Source organism: Stigmatopora argus, chromosome 1 (genome assembly GCF_051989625.1).
Source record: "Stigmatopora argus isolate UIUO_Sarg chromosome 1, RoL_Sarg_1.0, whole genome shotgun sequence".
Taxonomy (NCBI): domain Eukaryota; kingdom Metazoa; phylum Chordata; class Actinopteri; order Syngnathiformes; family Syngnathidae; genus Stigmatopora; species Stigmatopora argus.
The window spans coordinates 702,480-721,928 of NC_135387.1; positions in this window are offsets into that span (position 1 = coordinate 702,480).

Sequence of the window (19,449 nt, forward strand, 5' to 3'; positions counted from 1 at the left end):
GTAAGTTATTCATTTGGCATCATTCGAAGTGATAGAAATTAAGTTTTAATGAAAATCATCATACTCGGACAAAACATGCTTTTCAGCCTCTGAAAAGCACATTTTGGCCATAAAAACTGAAAATGTCCCCGGCAACCAAACGAACTGTCAGAGACACAAATCTACAATGGACATAGTGTAAAATGGTCCAAATCAAGTAAGTTATTCATTTGGCATCATTCGAAGTGATAGAAATTAAGTTTTAATGAAAATTATCATACTCGGCCAAAACATGCTTTTCAGCCCCTGAAAAGCACATTTTAGCCATAAAAAGTGAATATGTCCCCTGCAACCAAACGAACTGTCGGAGACACAAATCTACAATGGACATAGTGTAAAATGGTCCAATTCAAGTAAGTTATTCATTTGGCAACATTCGAAGAGATAGAAATCAAGTTTTAATGAAAATTATCATACTCGGCCAAAACATGCTTTTCAGCCTCTGAAAAGCACATTTTGGCCATAAAAACTGAAAATGTCCCCTGCAACCAAACGAACTGTCGGAGACACAAATCTACAATGGACATAGTGTAAAATGGTCCAATTCAAGTAAGTTATTCATTTGGCATCATTCGAATGGATAGAAATCAAGTTTTAATGAAAATTATCATACTCGGCCAAAACATGCTTTTCAGCCCCTGAAAAGCACATTTTGGCCATAAAAACTGAATATGTCCCCTGCAACCAAACGAACTGTCAGAGACACAAATCTACAATGGGCATAGTGTTAAATGGTCCAATTCAAGTAAGTTATTCATTTGGCATCATTCGAAGTGATAGAAATCAAGTTTTAATGAAAATTATCATACTCGGCCAAAACATGCTTTTCAGCCCCTGAAAAGCACATTTTGGCCATAAAAACTGAATATGTCCCCTGCAACCAAACGAACTGTCAGAGACACAAATCTACAATGGACATAGTGTAAAATGGTCCAATTCAAGTAAGTTATTCATTTGGCATCATTCGAATGGATAGAAATCAAGTTTTAATGAAAATTATCATACTCGGCCAAAACATGCTTTTCAGCCCCTGAAAAGCACATTTTGGCCATAAAAACTGAATATGTCCCCTGCAACCAAACGAACTGTCAGAGACACAAATCTACAATGGACATAGTGTTAAATGGTCCAATTCAAGTAAGTTATTCATTTGGCATCATTCGAAGTGATAGAAATCAAGTTTTAATGAAAATTAGAATACTCGGCCAAAACATGCTTTTCAGCCTCTGAAAAGCACATTTTGGCCATAAAAACTGAAAATGTCCCCTGCAACCAAAGGAACTGTCGGGACAGAAATCTACAATGGACATAGTGTAAAATGGTCCAATTCAAGTAAGTTATTCATTTGGCATCATTCGAAGTGATAGAAATCAAGTTTTAATGAAAATTATCATACTCGGCCAAAACATGCTTTTCAGCCTCTGAAAAGCACATTTTAGCCATAAAAAATGAAAATGTCCCCTGCAACCAAACGAACTGTCGGAGACAGAAATCTACAATGGACATAGTGTAAAATGGTCCAATTCAAGTAAGTTATTCATTTGGCATCATTCAAAGTGATACAAATCAAGTTTTAATGAAAATTATCATACTCGGCCAAAACATGCTTTTCAGCCTCTGAAAAGCACATTTTGGCCATAAAAACTGAAAATGTCCCCGGCAACCAAACGAACTGTCAGAGACACAAATCTACAATGGACATAGTGTAAAATGGTCCAATTCAAGTAAGTTATTCATTTGGCATCATTCGAATGGATAGAAATCAAGTTTTAATGAAAATTATCATACTCGGCCAAAACATGCTTTTCAGCCCCTGAAAAGCACATTTTGGCCATAAAAACTGAATATGTCCCCTGCAACCAAACGAACTGTCAGAGACACAAATCTACAATGGACATAGTGTTAAATGGTCCAATTCAAGTAAGTTATTCATTTGGCATCATTCGAAGTGATAGAAATCAAGTTTTAATGAAAATTATCATACTCGGCCAAAACATGCTTTTCAGCCCCTGAAAAGCACATTTTGGCCATAAAAACTGAATATGTCCCCTGCAACCAAACGAACTGTCAGAGACACAAATCTACAATGGACATAGTGTAAAATGGTCCAATTCAAGTAAGTTATTCATTTGGCATCATTCGAATGGATAGAAATCAAGTTTTAATGAAAATTATCATACTCGGCCAAAACATGCTTTTCAGCCCCTGAAAAGCACATTTTGGCCATAAAAACTGAATTTGTCCCCTGCAACCAAACGAACTGTCAGAGACACAAATCTACAATGGACAGAGTGTTAAATGGTCCAATTCAAGTAAGTTATTCATTTGGCATCATTCGAAGTGATAGAAATCAAGTTTTAATGAAAATTAGAATACTCGGCCAAAACATGCTTTTCAGCTTCTGAAAAGCACATTTTGGCCATAAAAACTGAAAATGTCCCCTGCAACCAAAGGAACTGTCGGGACAGAAATCTACAATGGACATAGTGTAAAATGGTCCAATTCAAGTAAGTTATTCATTTGGCATCATTCGAAGTGATAGAAATCAAGTTTTAATGAAAATTATCATACTCGGCCAAAACATGCTTTTCAGCCTCTGAAAAGCACATTTTAGCCATAAAAACTGAAAATGTCCCCTGCAACCAAACGAACTGTCGGAGACAGAAATCTACAATGGACATAGTGTAAAATGGTCCAATTCAAGTAAGTTATTCATTTGGCATCATTCAAAGTGATACAAATCAAGTTTTAATGAAAATTATCATACTCGGCCAAAACATGCTTTTCAGCCTCTGAAAAGCACATTTTGGCCATAAAAACTGAATATGTCCCCTGCAACCAAACGAACTGTCAGAGACACAAATCTACAATGGACATAGTGTAAAATGGTCCAATTCAAGTAAGTTATTCATTTGGCATCATTCGAAGTGATAGAAATCAAGTTTTAATGAAAATTATCATACTCGGCCAAAACATGCTTTTCAGCCCCTGAAAAGCACATTTTGGCCATAAAAACTGAATATGTCCCCTGCAACCAAACGAACTGTCAGAGACACAAATCTACAATGGACATAGTGTTAAATGGTCCAATTCAAGTAAGTTATTCATTTGGCATCATTCGAAGTGATAGAAATCAAGTTTTAATGAAAATTATCATACTCGGCCAAAACATGCTTTTCAGCCCCTGAAAAGCACATTTTGGCCATAAAAACTGAATATGTCCCCTGCAACCAAACGAACTGTCAGAGACACAAATCTACAATGGACATAGTGTAAAATGGTCCAATTCAAGTAAGTTATTCATTTGGCATCATTCGAATGGATAGAAATCAAGTTTTAATGAAAATTATCATACTCGGCCAAAACATGCTTTTCAGCCCCTGAAAAGCACATTTTGGCCATAAAAACTGAATATGTCCCCTGCAACCAAACGAACTGTCAGAGACACAAATCTACAATGGACATAGTGTTAAATGGTCCAATTCAAGTAAGTTATTCATTTGGCATCATTCGAAGTGATAGAAATCAAGTTTTAATGAAAATTAGAATACTCGGCCAAAACATGCTTTTCAGCCTCTGAAAAGCACATTTTGGCCATAAAAACTGAAAATGTCCCCTGCAACCAAAGGAACTGTCGGGACAGAAATCTACAATGGACATAGTGTAAAATGGTCCAATTCAAGTAAGTTATTCATTTGGCATCATTCGAAGTGATAGAAATCAAGTTTTAATGAAAATTATCATACTCGGCCAAAACATGCTTTTCAGCCTCTGAAAAGCACATTTTAGCCATAAAAACTGAAAATGTCCCCTGCAACCAAACGAACTGTCGGAGACAGAAATCTACAATGGACATAGTGTAAAATGGTCCAATTCAAGTAAGTTATTCATTTGGCATCATTCGAAGTGATAGAAATTAAGTTTTAATGAAAATCATCATACTCGGACAAAACATGCTTTTCAGCCTCTGAAAAGCACATTTTGGCCATAAAAACTGAAAATGTCCCCGGCAACCAAACGAACTGTCAGAGACACAAATCTACAATGGACATAGTGTAAAATGGTCCAATTCAAGTAAGTTATTCATTTGGCATCATTCGAAGTGATAGAAATTAAGTTTTAATGAAAATTATCATACTCGGCCAAAACATGCTTTTCAGCCCCTGAAAAGCACATTTTGGCCATAAAAAGTGCATATGTCCCCTGCAACCAAACGAACTGTCAGAGACACAAATCTACAATGGACATAGTGTAAAATGGTCCAATTCAAGTAAGTTATTCATTTGGCATCATTCGAATGGATAGAAATCAAGTTTTAATGAAAATTATCATACTCTGCCAAAACGTGCTTTTCAGCCCCTGAAAAGCACATTTTGGCCATAAAAACTGTATATGTCCCCTGCAACCAAACGAACTGTCAGAGACACAAATCTACAATGGACATAGTGTAAAATGGTCCAATTCAAGTAAGTTATTCATTTGGCATCATTCGAATGGATAGAAATCAAGTTTTAATGAAAATTATCATACTCGGCCAAAACATGGTTTTCAGCCCCTGAAAAGCACATTTTGGCCATAAAAACTGAATATGTCCCCTGCAACCAAACGAACTGTCAGAGACACAAATCTACAATGGACATAGTGTAAAATGGTCCAATTCAAGTAAGTTATTCATTTGGCATCATTCGAAGTGATAGAAATTAAGTTTTAATGAAAATCATCATACTCGGCCAAAACATGCTTTTCAGCCTCTGAAAAGCACATTTTGGCCATAAAAACTGAAAATGTCCCCTGCAACCAAACGAACTGTCGGAGACACAAATCTACAATGGACATAGTGTAAAATGGTCCAATTCAAGTAAGTTATTCATTTGGCAACATTCGAAGAGATAGAAATCAAGTTTTAATGAAAATTATCATACTCGGCCAAAACATGCTTTTCAGCCTCTGAAAAGCACATTTTGGCCATAAAAACTGAAAATGTCCCCTGCAACCAAACGAACTGTCGGAGACACAAATCTACAATGGACATAGTGTAAAATGGTCCAATTCAAGTAAGTTATTCATTTGGCATCATTCGAATGGATAGAAATCAAGTTTTAATGAAAATTATCATACTCGGCCAAAACATGCTTTTCAGCCCCTGAAAAGCACATTTTGGCCATAAAAACTGAATATGTCCCATGCAACCAAACGAACTGTCAGAGACACAAATCTACAATGGACATAGTGTTAAATGGTCCAATTCAAGTAAGTTATTCATTTGGCATCATTCGAAGTGATAGAAATCAAGTTTTAATGAAAATTATCATACTCGGCCAAAACATGCTTTTCAGCCCCTGAAAAGCACATTTTGGCCATAAAAACTGAATATGTCCCCTGCAACCAAACGAACTGTCAGAGACACAAATCTACAATGGACATAGTGTAAAATGGTCCAATTCAAGTAAGTTATTCATTTGGCATCATTCGAATGGATAGAAATCAAGTTTTAATGAAAATTATCATACTCGGCCAAAACATGCTTTTCAGCCCCTGAAAAGCACATTTTGGCCATAAAAACTGAATATGTCCCCTGCAACCAAACGAACTGTCAGAGACACAAATCTACAATGGACATAGTGTTAAATGGTCCAATTCAAGTAAGTTATTCATTTGGCATCATTCGAAGTGATAGAAATCAAGTTTTAATGAAAATTAGAATACTCGGCCAAAACATGCTTTTCAGCCTCTGAAAAGCACATTTTGGCCATAAAAACTGAAAATGTCCCCTGCAACCAAAGGAACTGTCGGGACAGAAATCTACAATGGACATAGTGTAAAATGGTCCAATTCAAGTAAGTTATTCATTTGGCATCATTCGAAGTGATAGAAATCAAGTTTTAATGAAAATTATCATACTCGGCCAAAACATGCTTTTCAGCCTCTGAAAAGCACATTTTAGCCATAAAAACTGAAAATGTCCCCTGCAACCAAACGAACTGTCGGAGACAGAAATCTACAATGGACATAGTGTAAAATGGTCCAATTCAAGTAAGTTATTCATTTGGCATCATTCGAAGTGATAGAAATTAAGTTTTAATGAAAATCATCATACTCGGACAAAACATGCTTTTCAGCCTCTGAAAAGCACATTTTGGCCATAAAAACTGAAAATGTCCCCGGCAACCAAACGAACTGTCAGAGACACAAATCTACAATGGACATAGTGTAAAATGGTCCAATTCAAGTAAGTTATTCATTTGGCATCATTCGAAGTGATAGAAATTAAGTTTTAATGAAAATTATCATACTCGGCCAAAACATGCTTTTCAGCCCCTGAAAAGCACATTTTGGCCATAAAAAGTGAATATGTCCCCTGCAACCAAACGAACTGTCAGAGACACAAATCTACAATGGACATAGTGTTAAATGGTCCAATTCAAGTAAGTTATTCATTTGGCATCATTCGAAGTGATAGAAATCAAGTTTTAATGAAAATTAGAATACTCGGCCAAAACATGCTTTTCAGCCTCTGAAAAGCACATTTTGGCCATAAAAACTGAAAATGTCCCCTGCAACCAAAGGAACTGTCGGGACAGAAATCTACAATGGACATAGTGTAAAATGGTCCAATTCAAGTAAGTTATTCATTTGGCATCATTCGAAGTGATAGAAATCAAGTTTTAATGAAAATTATCATACTCGGCCAAAACATGCTTTTCAGCCTCTGAAAAGCACATTTTAGCCATAAAAACTGAAAATGTCCCCTGCAACCAAACGAACTGTCGGAGACAGAAATCTACAATGGACATAGTGTAAAATGGTCCAATTCAAGTAAGTTATTCATTTGGCATCATTCGAAGTGATAGAAATTAAGTTTTAATGAAAATCATCATACTCGGACAAAACATGCTTTTCAGCCTCTGAAAAGCACATTTTGGCCATAAAAACTGAAAATGTCCCCGGCAACCAAACGAACTGTCAGAGACACAAATCTACAATGGACATAGTGTAAAATGGTCCAATTCAAGTAAGTTATTCATTTGGCATCATTCGAATGGATAGAAATCAAGTTTTAATGAAAATTATCATACTCTGCCAAAACGTGCTTTTCAGCCCCTGAAAAGCACATTTTGGCCATAAAAACTGTATATGTCCCCTGCAACCAAACGAACTGTCAGAGACACAAATCTACAATGGACATAGTGTAAAATGGTCCAATTCAAGTAAGTTATTCATTTGGCATCATTCGAATGGATAGAAATCAAGTTTTAATGAAAATTATCATACTCGGCCAAAACATGGTTTTCAGCCCCTGAAAAGCACATTTTGGCCATAAAAACTGAATATGTCCCCTGCAACCAAACGAACTGTCAGAGACACAAATCTACAATGGACATAGTGTAAAATGGTCCAATTCAAGTAAGTTATTCATTTGGCATCATTCGAAGTGATAGAAATTAAGTTTTAATGAAAATCATCATACTCGGCCAAAACATGCTTTTCAGCCTCTGAAAAGCACATTTTGGCCATAAAAACTGAAAATGTCCCCTGCAACCAAACGAACTGTCGGAGACACAAATCTACAATGGACATAGTGTAAAATGGTCCAATTCAAGTAAGTTATTCATTTGGCAACATTCGAAGAGATAGAAATCAAGTTTTAATGAAAATTATCATACTCGGCCAAAACATGCTTTTCAGCCTCTGAAAAGCACATTTTGGCCATAAAAACTGAAAATGTCCCCTGCAACCAAACGAACTGTCGGAGACACAAATCTACAATGGACATAGTGTAAAATGGTCCAATTCAAGTAAGTTATTCATTTGGCATCATTCGAATGGATAGAAATCAAGTTTTAATGAAAATTATCATACTCGGCCAAAACATGCTTTTCAGCCCCTGAAAAGCACATTTTGGCCATAAAAACTGAATATGTCCCCTGCAACCAAACGAACTGTCAGAGACACAAATCTACAATGGACATAGTGTTAAATGGTCCAATTCAAGTAAGTTATTCATTTGGCATCATTCGAAGTGATAGAAATCAAGTTTTAATGAAAATTATCATACTCGGCCAAAACATGCTTTTCAGCCCCTGAAAAGCACATTTTGGCCATAAAAACTGAATATGTCCCCTGCAACCAAACGAACTGTCAGAGACACAAATCTACAATGGACATAGTGTAAAATGGTCCAATTCAAGTAAGTTATTCATTTGGCATCATTCGAATGGATAGAAATCAAGTTTTAATGAAAATTATCATACTCGGCCAAAACATGCTTTTCAGCCCCTGAAAAGCACATTTTGGCCATAAAAACTGAATATGTCCCCTGCAACCAAACGAACTGTCAGAGACACAAATCTACAATGGACATAGTGTTAAATGGTCCAATTCAAGTAAGTTATTCATTTGGCATCATTCGAAGTGATAGAAATCAAGTTTTAATGAAAATTAGAATACTCGGCCAAAACATGCTTTTCAGCCTCTGAAAAGCACATTTTGGCCATAAAAACTGAAAATGTCCCCTGCAACCAAAGGAACTGTCGGGACAGAAATCTACAATGGACATAGTGTAAAATGGTCCAATTCAAGTAAGTTATTCATTTGGCATCATTCGAAGTGATAGAAATCAAGTTTTAATGAAAATTATCATACTCGGCCAAAACATGCTTTTCAGCCTCTGAAAAGCACATTTTAGCCATAAAAACTGAAAATGTCCCCTGCAACCAAACGAACTGTCGGAGACAGAAATCTACAATGGACATAGTGTAAAATGGTCCAATTCAAGTAAGTTATTCATTTGGCATCATTCAAAGTGATACAAATCAAGTTTTAATGAAAATTATCATACTCGGCCAAAACATGCTTTTCAGCCTCTGAAAAGCACATTTTGGCCATAAAAACTGAAAATGTCCCCGGCAACCAAACGAACTGTCAGAGACACAAATCTACAATGGACATAGTGTAAAATGGTCCAATTCAAGTAAGTTATTCATTTGGCATCATTCGAATGGATAGAAATCAAGTTTTAATGAAAATTATCATACTCGGCCAAAACATGCTTTTCAGCCCCTGAAAAGCACATTTTGGCCATAAAAACTGAATATGTCCCCTGCAACCAAACGAACTGTCAGAGACACAAATCTACAATGGACATAGTGTTAAATGGTCCAATTCAAGTAAGTTATTCATTTGGCATCATTCGAAGTGATAGAAATCAAGTTTTAATGAAAATTATCATACTCAGCCAAAACATGCTTTTCAGCCCCTGAAAAGCACATTTTGGCCATAAAAACTGAATATGTCCCCTGCAACCAAACGAACTGTCAGAGACACAAATCTACAATGGACATAGTGTAAAATGGTCCAATTCAAGTAAGTTATTCATTTGGCATCATTCGAATGGATAGAAATCAAGTTTTAATGAAAATTATCATACTCGGCCAAAACATGCTTTTCAGCCCCTGAAAAGCACATTTTGGCCATAAAAACTGAATATGTCCCCTGCAACCAAACGAACTGTCAGAGACACAAATCTACAATGGACATAGTGTTAAATGGTCCAATTCAAGTAAGTTATTCATTTGGCATCATTCGAAGTGATAGAAATCAAGTTTTAATGAAAATTAGAATACTCGGCCAAAACATGCTTTTCAGCCTCTGAAAAGCACATTTTGGCCATAAAAACTGAAAATGTCCCCTGCAACCAAAGGAACTATCGGGACAGAAATCTACAATGGACATAGTGTAAAATGGTCCAATTCAAGTAAGTTATTCATTTGGCATCATTCGAAGTGATAGAAATCAAGTTTTAATGAAAATTATCATACTCGGCCAAAACATGCTTTTCAGCCTCTGAAAAGCACATTTTAGCCATAAAAACTGAAAATGTCCCCTGCAACCAAACGAACTGTCGGAGACAGAAATCTACAATGGACATAGTGTAAAATGGTCCAATTCAAGTAAGTTATTCATTTGGCATCATTCAAAGTGATACAAATCAAGTTTTAATGAAAATTATCATACTCGGCCAAAACATGCTTTTCAGCCTCTGAAAAGCACATTTTGGCCATAAAAACTGAATATGTCCCCTGCAACCAAACGAACTGTCAGAGACACAAATCTACAATGGACATAGTGTAAAATGGTCCAATTCAAGTAAGTTATTCATTTGGCATCATTCGAAGTGATAGAAATTAAGTTTTAATGAAAATTATCATACTCGGCCAAAACATGCTTTTCAGCCCCTGAAAAGCACATTTTGGCCATAAAAAGTGAATATGTCCCCTGCAACCAAACGAACTGTCAGAGACACAAATCTACAATGGACATAGTGTAAAATGGTCCAATTCAAGTAAGGTATTCATTTGGCATCATTCGAATGGATAGAAATCAAGTTTTAATGAAAATTATCATACTCTGCCAAAACATGGTTTTCAGCCCCTGAAAAGCACATTTTGGCCATAAAAACTGAATATGTCCCCTGCAACCAAACGAACTGTCAGAGACACAAATCTACAATGACCATAGTGTAAAATGGTCCAATTCAAGTAAGTTATTCATTTGGCATCATTCGAAGTGATAGAAATTAAGTTTTGATGAAAATCATCATACTCGGCCAAAACATGCTTTTCAGCCTCTGAAAAGCACATTTTGGCCATAAAAACTGAAAATGTCCCCTGCAACCAAACGAACTGTCGGAGACACAAATCTACAATGGACATAGTGTAAAATGGTCCAGTTCAAGTAAGTTATTCATTTGGCATCATTCGAAGTGATAGAAATCAAGTTTTAATGAAAATTATCATACTCGGCCAAAACATGCTTTTCAGCCTCTGAAAAGCACATTTTGGCCATAAAAACTGAAAATGTCCCATGCAACCAAACGAACTGTCGGAGACACAAATCTACAATGGACATATTGTAAAATGGTCCAATTCAAGTAAGTTATTCATTTGGCATCATTCGAATGGATAGAAATCAAGTTTTAATGAAAATTATCATACTCGGCCAAAACGTGCTTTTCAGCCCCTGAAAAGCACATTTTGGCCATAAAAACTGAATATGTCCCCGGCAACCAAACGAACTGTCAGAGACACAAATCTACAATGGACATAGTGTAAAATGGTCAAATTCAAGTAAGTTATTCATTTGGCATCATTCGAATGGATAGAAATCAAGTTTTAATGAAAATTATCATACTCGGCCAAAACATGCTTTTCAGCCTCTGAAAAGCACATTTTAGCCATAAAAACTGAAAATGTCCCCTGCAACCAAACGAACTTTCGGAGACAGAAATCTACAATGGACATAGTGTAAAATGGTCCAATTCAAGTAAGTTATTCATTTGGCATCATTCAAAGTGATACAAATCAAGTTTTAATGAAAATTATCATACTCGGCCAAAACATGCTTTTCAGCCTCTGAAAAGCACATTTTGGCCATAAAAACTGAATATGTCCCCTGCAACCAAACGAACTGTCAGAGACACAAATCTACAATGGACATAGTGTAAAATGGTCCAATTCAAGTAAGTTATTCATTTGGCATCATTCGAAGTGATAGAAATTAAGTTTTAATGAAAATTATCATACTCGGCCAAAACATGCTTTTCAGCCCCTGAAAAGCACATTTTGGCCATAAAAAGTGAATATGTCCCCTGCAACCAAACGAACTGTCAGAGACACAAATCTACAATGGACATAGTGTAAAATGGTCCAATTCAAGTAAGTTATTCATTTGGCATCATTCGAATGGATAGAAATCAAGTTTTAATGAAAATTATCATACTCTGCCAAAACATGGTTTTCAGCCCCTGAAAAGCACATTTTGGCCATAAAAACTGAATATGTCCCCTGCAACCAAACGAACTGTCAGAGACACAAATCTACAATGACCATAGTGTAAAATGGTCCAATTCAAGTAAGTTATTCATTTGGCATCATTCGAAGTGATAGAAATTAAGTTTTGATGAAAATCATCATACTCGGCCAAAACATGCTTTTCAGCCTCTGAAAAGCACATTTTGGCCATAAAAACTGAAAATGTCCCCTGCAACCAAACGAACTGTCGGAGACACAAATCTACAATGGACATAGTGTAAAATGGTCCAATTCAAGTAAGTTATTCATTTGGCAACATTCGAAGTGATAGAAATCAAGTTTTAATGAAAATTATCATACTCGGCCAAAACATGCTTTTCAGCCTCTGAAAAGCACATTTTGGCCATAAAAACTGAAAATGTCCCCTGCAACCAAACGAACTGTCGGAGACACAAATCTACAATGGACATATTGTAAAATGGTCCAATTCAAGTAAGTTATTCATTTGGCATCATTCGAATGGATAGAAATCAAGTTTTAATGAAAATTATCATACTCGGCCAAAACATGCTTTTCAGCCTCTGAAAAGCACATTTTGGCCATAAAAAGTGAATATGTCCCCTGCAACCAAACGAACTGTCAGAGACACAAATCTACAATGGACATAGTGTAAAATGGTCCAATTCAAGTAAGTTATTCATTTGGCATCATTCGAATGGATAGAAATCAAGTTTTAATGAAAATTATCATACTCGGCCAAAACATGCTTTTCAGCCTCTGAAAAGCACATTTTAGCCATAAAAACTGAAAATGTCCCCTGCAACCAAACGAACTGTCAGAGACACAAATCTACAATGGACATAGTGTAAAATGGTCCAATTCAAGTAAGTTATTCATTTGGCATCATTCGAAGTGATAGAAATTAAGTTTTAATGAAAATTATCATACTCGGCCAAAACATGCTTTTCAGCCCCTGAAAAGCACATTTTGGCCATAAAAAGTGAATATGTCCCCTGCAACCAAACGAACTGTCAGAGACACAAATCTACAATGGACATAGTGTAAAATGGTCCAATTCAAGTAAGTTATTCATTTGGCATCATTCGAATGGATAGAAATCAAGTTTTAATGAAAATTATCATACTCGGCCAAAACATGCTTTTCAGCCCCTGAAAAGCACATTTTGGCCATAAAAACTGAATATGTCCCCTGCAACCAAACGAACTGTCAGAGACACAAATCTACAATGGACATAGTGTTAAATGGTCCAATTCAAGTAAGTTATTCATTTGGCATCATTCGAAGTGATAGAAATCAAGTTTTAATGAAAATTATCATACTCGGCCAAAACATGCTTTTCAGCCTCTGAAAAGCACATTTTGGCCATAAAAACTGAATATGTCCCCTGCAACCAAACGAACTGTCAGAGACACAAATCTACAATGGACATAGTGTAAAATGGTCCAATTCAAGTAAGTTATTCATTTGGCATCATTCGAAGTGATAGAAATTAAGTTTTAATGAAAATTATCATACTCGGACAAAACATGCTTTTCAGCCCCTGAAAAGCACATTTTGGCCATAAAAAGTGAATATGTCCCCTGCAACCAAACGAACTGTCAGAGACACAAATCTACAATGGACATAGTGTAAAATGGTCCAATTCAAGTAAGTTATTCATTTGGCATCATTCGAATGGATAGAAATCAAGTTTTAATGAAAATTATCATACTCTGCCAAAACATGGTTTTCAGCCCCTGAAAAGCACATTTTGGCCATAAAAACTGAATATGTCCCCTGCAACCAAACGAACTGTCAGAGACACAAATCTACAATGACCATAGTGTAAAATGGTCCAATTCAAGTAAGTTATTCATTTGGCATCATTCGAAGTGATAGAAATTAAGTTTTGATGAAAATCATCATACTCGGCCAAAACATGCTTTTCAGCCTCTGAAAAGCACATTTTGGCCATAAAAACTGAAAATGTCCCCTGCAACCAAACGAACTGTCGGAGACACAAATCTACAATGGACATAGTGTAAAATGGTCCAATTCAAGTAAGTTATTCATTTGGCATCATTCGAAGTGATAGAAATCAAGTTTTAATGAAAATTATCATACTCGGCCAAAACATGCTTTTCAGCCTCTGAAAAGCACATTTTGGCCATAAAAACTGAAAATGTCCCCTGCAACCAAACGAACTGTCGGAGACACAAATCTACAATGGACATAGTGTAAAATGGTCCAATTCAAGTAAGTTATTCATTTGGCATCATTCGAATGGATAGAAATCAAGTTTTAATGAAAATTATCATACTCGGCCAAAACGTGCTTTTCAGCCCCTGAAAAGCACATTTTGGCCATAAAAACTGAATATGTCCCCGGCAACCAAACGAACTGTCAGAGACACAAATCTACCATGGACATAGTGTAAAATGGTCAAATTCAAGTAAGTTATTCATTTGGCATCATTCGAATGGATAGAAATCAAGTTTTAATGAAAATTATCATACTCGGCCAAAACATGCTTTTCAGCCTCTGAAAAGCACATTTTAGCCATAAAAACTGAAAATGTCCCCTGCAACCAAACGAACTGTCGGAGACAGAAATCTACAATGGACATAGTGTAAAATGGTCCAATTCAAGTAAGTTATTCATTTGGCATGATTCAAAGTGATACAAATCAAGTTTTAATGAAAATTATCATACTCCGCCAAAACATGCTTTTCAGCCTCTGAAAAGCACATTTTGGCCATAAAAACTGAAAATGTCCCCTGCAACCAAACGAACTGTCGGAGACACAAATCTACAATGGACATAGTGTAAAATGGTCCAATTCAAGTAAGTTATTCATTTGGCATCATTCGAATGGATAGAAATCAAGTTTTAATGAAAATTATCATACTCGGCCAAAACGTGCTTTTCAGCCCCTGAAAAGCACATTTTGGCCATAAAAACCGAATATGTCCCCGGCAACCAAACGAACTGTCAGAGACACAAATCTACCATGGACATAGTGTAAAATGGTCAAATTCAAGTAAGTTATTCATTTGGCATCATTCGAATGGATAGAAATCAAGTTTTAATGAAAATTATCATACTCGGCCAAAACATGCTTTTCAGCCTCTGAAAAGCACATTTTAGCCATAAAAACTGAAAATGTCCCCTGCAACCAAACGAACTGTCGGAGACAGAAATCTACAATGGACATAGTGTAAAATGGTCCAATTCAAGTAAGTTATTCATTTGGCATCATTCAAAGTGATACAAATCAAGTTTTAATGAAAATTATCATACTCGACCAAAACATGCTTTTCAGCCTCTGAAAAGCACATTTTGGCCATAAAAACTGAATATGTCCCCTGCAACCAAACGAACTGTCAGAGACACAAATCTACAATGGACATAGTGTAAAATGGTCCAATTCAAGTAAGTTATTCATTTGGCATCATTCTAAGTGATAGAAATTAAGTTTTAATGAAAATTATCATACTCGGCCAAAACATGCTTTTCAGCCCCTGAAAAGCACATTTTGGCCATAAAAAGTGAATATGTCCCCTGCAACCAAACGAACTGTCAGAGACACAAATCTACAATGGACATAGTGTAAAATGGTCCAATTCAAGTAAGTTATTCATTTGGCATCATTCGAATGGATATAAATCAAGTTTTAATGAAAATTATCATACTCGGCCAAAACATGGTTTTCAGCCCCTGAAAAGCACATTTTGGCCATAAAAACTGAATATGTCCCCTGCAACCAAACGAACTGTCAGAGACACAAATCTACAATGGACATAGTGTTAAATGGTCCAATTCAAGTAAGTTATTCATTTGGCATCATTCGAAGTGATAGAAATCAAGTTTTAATGAAAATTATCATACTCGGCCAAAACATGCTTTTCAGCCTCTGAAAAGCACATTTTGGCCATAAAAACTGAATATGTCCCCTGCAACCAAACGAACTGTCGGAGACACAAATCTACAATGGACATAGTGTAAAATGGTCCAATTCAAGTAAGTTATTCATTTGGCATCATTCGAATGGATAGAAATCAAGTTTTAATGAAAATTATCATACTCGGCCAAAACGTGCTTTTCAGCCCCTGAAAAGCACATTTTGGCCATAAAAACTGAATATGTCCCTGGCAACCAAACGAACTGTCAGAGACACAAATCTACCATGGACATAGTGTAAAATGGTCAAATTCAAGTAAGTTATTCATTTGGCATCATTCGAATGGATACAAATCAAGTTTTAATGAAAATTATCATACTCGGCCAAAACATGCTTTTCAGCCTCTGAAAAGCACATTTTGGCCATAAAAACTGAATATGTCCCCTGCAACCAAACGAACTGTCAGAGACACAAATCTACAATGGACATAGTGTAAAATGGTCCAATTCAAGTAAGTTATTCATTTGGCATCATTCGAAGTGATAGAAATTAAGTTTTAATGAAAATTATCATACTCGGCCAAAACATGCTTTTCAGCCCCTGAAAAGCACATTTTGGCCATAAAAAGTGAATATGTCCCCTGCAACCAAACGAACTGTCAGAGACACAAATCTACAATGGACATAGTGTAAAATGGTCCAATTCAAGTAAGTTATTCATTTGGCATCATTCTAAGTGATAGAAATTAAGTTTTAATGAAAATTATCATACTCGGCCAAAACATGCTTTTCAGCCCCTGAAAAGCACATTTTGGCCATAAAAAGTGAATATGTCCCCTGCAACCAAACGAACTGTCAGAGACACAAATCTACAATGGACATAGTGTAAAATGGTCCAATTCAAGTAAGTTATTCATTTGGCATCATTCGAATGGATATAAATCAAGTTTTAATGAAAATTATCATACTCGGCCAAAACATGGTTTTCAGCCCCTGAAAAGCACATTTTGGCCATAAAAACTGAATATGTCCCCTGCAACCAAACGAACTGTCAGAGACACAAATCTACAATGGACATAGTGTTAAATGGTCCAATTCAAGTAAGTTATTCATTTGGCATCATTCGAAGTGATAGAAATCAAGTTTTAATGAAAATTATCATACTCGGCCAAAACATGCTTTTCAGCCTCTGAAAAGCACATTTTGGCCATAAAAACTGAATATGTCCCCTGCAACCAAACGAACTGTCGGAGACACAAATCTACAATGGACATAGTGTAAAATGGTCCAATTCAAGTAAGTTATTCATTTGGCATCATTCGAATGGATAGAAATCAAGTTTTAATGAAAATTATCATACTCGGCCAAAACGTGCTTTTCAGCCTCTGAAAAGCACATTTTGGCCATAAAAACTGAATATGTCCCCTGCAACCAAACGAACTGTCAGAGACACAAATCTACAATGGACATAGTGTAAAATGGTCCAATTCAAGTAAGTTATTCATTTGGCATCATTCGAAGTGATAGAAATTAAGTTTTAATGAAAATTATCATACTCGGCCAAAACATGCTTTTCAGCCCCTGAAAAGCACATTTTGGCCATAAAAAGTGAATATGTCCCCTGCAACCAAACGAACTGTCAGAGACACAAATCTACAATGGACATAGTGTAAAATGGTCCAATTCAAGTAAGTTATTCATTTGGCATCATTCGAATGGATAGAAATCAAGTTTTAATGAAAATTATCATACTCTGCCAAAACATGGTTTTCAGCCCCTGAAAAGCACATTTTGGCCATAAAAACTGAATATGTCCCCTGCAACCAAACGAACTGTCAGAGACACAAATCTACAATGACCATAGTGTAAAATGGTCCAATTCAAGTAAGTAATTCATTTGGCATCATTCGAAGTGATAGAAATTAAGTTTTGATGAAAATCATCATACTCGGCCAAAACATGCTTTTCAGCCTCTGAAAAGCACATTTTGGCCATAAAAACTGAAAATGTCCCCTGCAACCAAACGAACTGTCGGAGACACAAATCTACAATGGACATAGTGTAAAATGGTCCAATTCAAGTAAGTTATTCATTTGGCATCATTCGAAGTGATAGAAAACAAGTTTTAATGAAAATTATCATACTCGGCCAAAACATGCTTTTCAGCCTCTGAAAAGCACATTTTGGCCATAAAAACTGAATATGTCCCCTGCAACCGAACGAACTGTCAGAGACACAAATCTACCATGGACATAGTGTAAAATGGTCCAATTCAAGTAAGTTATTCATTTGGCATCATTCGAAGTGATAGAAATTAAGTTTTAATGAAAATTATCATACTCGGCCAAAACATGCTTTTCAGCCCCTGAAAAGCACATTTTGGCCATAAAAAGTGAATATGTCCCCTGCAACCAAACGAACTGTCAGAGACACAAATCTACAATGGACATAGTGTAAAATGGTCCAATTCAAGTAAGTTATTCATTTGGCATCATTCGAATGGATATAAATCAAGTTTTAATGAAAATTATCATACTCGGCCAAAACATGGTTTTCAGCCCCTGAAAAGCACATTTTGGCCATAAAAAGTGAATATGTCCCCTGCAACCAAACGAACTGTCAGAGACACAAATCTACAATGGACATAGTGTAAAATGGTCCAATTCAAGTAAGTTATTCATTTGGCATCATTCGAATGGATAGAAATCAAGTTTTAATGAAAATTATCATACTCTGCCAAAACGTGCTTTTCAGCCCCTGAAAAGCACATTTTGGCCATAAAAACTGTATATGTCCCCTGCAACCAAACGAACTGTCAGAGACACAAATCTACAATGGACATAGTGTAAAATGGTCCAATTCAAGTAAGTTATTCATTTGGCATCATTCGAAGTGATAGAAATTAAGTTTTAATGAAAATTATCATACTCGGCCAAAACATGCTTTTCAGCCCCTGAAAAGCACATTTTGGCCATAAAAAGTGAATATGTCCCCTGCAACCAAACGAACTGTCAGAGACACAAATCTACAATGGACATAGTGTAAAATGGTCCAATTCAAGTAAGTTATTCATTTGGCATCATTCGAATGGATATAAATCAAGTTTTAATGAAAATTATCATACTCGGCCAAAACATGGTTTTCAGCCCCTGAAAAGCACATTTTGGCCATAAAAACTGAATATGTCCCCTGCAACCAAACGAACTGTCAGAGACACAAATCTACAATGGACATAGTGTAAAATGGTCCAATTCAAGTAAGTTATTCATTTGGCATCATTCGAAGTGATAGAAATTAAGTTTTAATGAAAATCATCATACTCGGACAAAACATGCTTTTCAGCCTCTGAAAAGCACATTTTGGCCATAAAAACTGAAAATGTCCCCGGCAACCAAACGAACTGTCAGAGACACAAATCTACAATGGACATAGTGTAAAATGGTCCAATTCAAGTAAGTTATTCATTTGGCATCATTCGAAGTGATAGAAATTAAGTTTTAATGAAAATTATCATACTCGGCCAAAACATGCTTTTCAGCCCCTGAAAAGCACATTTTGGCCATAAAAAGTGAATATGTCCCCTGCAACCAAACGAACTGTCAGAGACACAAATCTACAATGGACATAGTGTAAAATGGTCCAATTCAAGTAAGTTATTCATTTGGCATCATTCGAATGGATAGAAATCAAGTTTTAATGA